Source organism: Piliocolobus tephrosceles, chromosome 5, assembly GCF_002776525.5.
Source record: "Piliocolobus tephrosceles isolate RC106 chromosome 5, ASM277652v3, whole genome shotgun sequence".
Classification (NCBI taxonomy): Eukaryota; Metazoa; Chordata; class Mammalia; order Primates; family Cercopithecidae; genus Piliocolobus; species Piliocolobus tephrosceles.
In genome coordinates this window covers 117,566,112-117,566,873 of record NC_045438.1, presented here as the reverse complement: position 1 = coordinate 117,566,873, position 762 = coordinate 117,566,112, and the positions used below count along the sequence as shown (strand labels likewise).

At 37.0% G+C, this 762-nt stretch overlaps 1 non-coding gene across 1 annotated transcript; it reads left to right on the top strand.

The window, feature by feature from the left end:
• The first annotated feature begins 444 nt into the window (after nt 1–444).
• On the top strand, nt 445–520 carry LOC111543226. The gene has a single exon (XR_002731788.1). It is a non-coding gene; the product is annotated as a small nucleolar RNA SNORD66 (small nucleolar RNA).
• The last annotated feature ends 242 nt before the right edge of the window (nt 521–762 follow it).

Genomic DNA, 762 nt, shown 5'->3' with positions numbered 1-762 from the left:
GAATAAAGGGAGCAAATGTACAATGATACTTCAATGAGAATCAGCTTTCTTGAGAATAAAATTAAAATTATTTCACATCTTACTTTACATTCATTTCATTTATTTATCTATTTTTACCATTCATTCTCTTATTCACTCAACAGATGCCCTGAATGCCAACTGTGCCTTTCACTTGCACTTGACTGAAAACACCCAGAAGACAGAAAGCCACAGTTTTTGCCCCCAAGAACTTAGAGTTTTGTGGGGAATCAAGCATACGAACTGCTGGTAATAGACAGAGGAACACTACTTATCAGAGGAACACTGCTTATCCTCTGAAAACATAAGTCAAATTCTTCCATATACTAAGAAAATAAGAAAAATGGGGATACAATTAGGGCATATAAAGAATATTTCTCCTTTGTTCAGGCTGTGGCTTGATCATTAAGAGCTTAAAGGATCATGGTCCTCTGATGACTTCGTATTAGTGCCACCTGTCTGGGCCACTGAGAACCCATGATGGAACCGAGGATCTGAGGAAGGGAGAAAAAAAGATTAAAAAAAAAAAAAAAAAAAAAAAAAAGGATTATGGACAGGGGCAAACTAATGATGAACTGGAGAGGGAATTTCTTTATATTTCCTGGCAAGGGTGAGCTCTGAAACTGATGTCATAGACAGATCTTAGAGCCCAGTTCCCAGTGGGAGTAAACTGTCTTCCCATAAAACTCATCCATATGATAACTCTCTATTGATATTATCAGAGAGGAGTGTCTTCAATAAAGA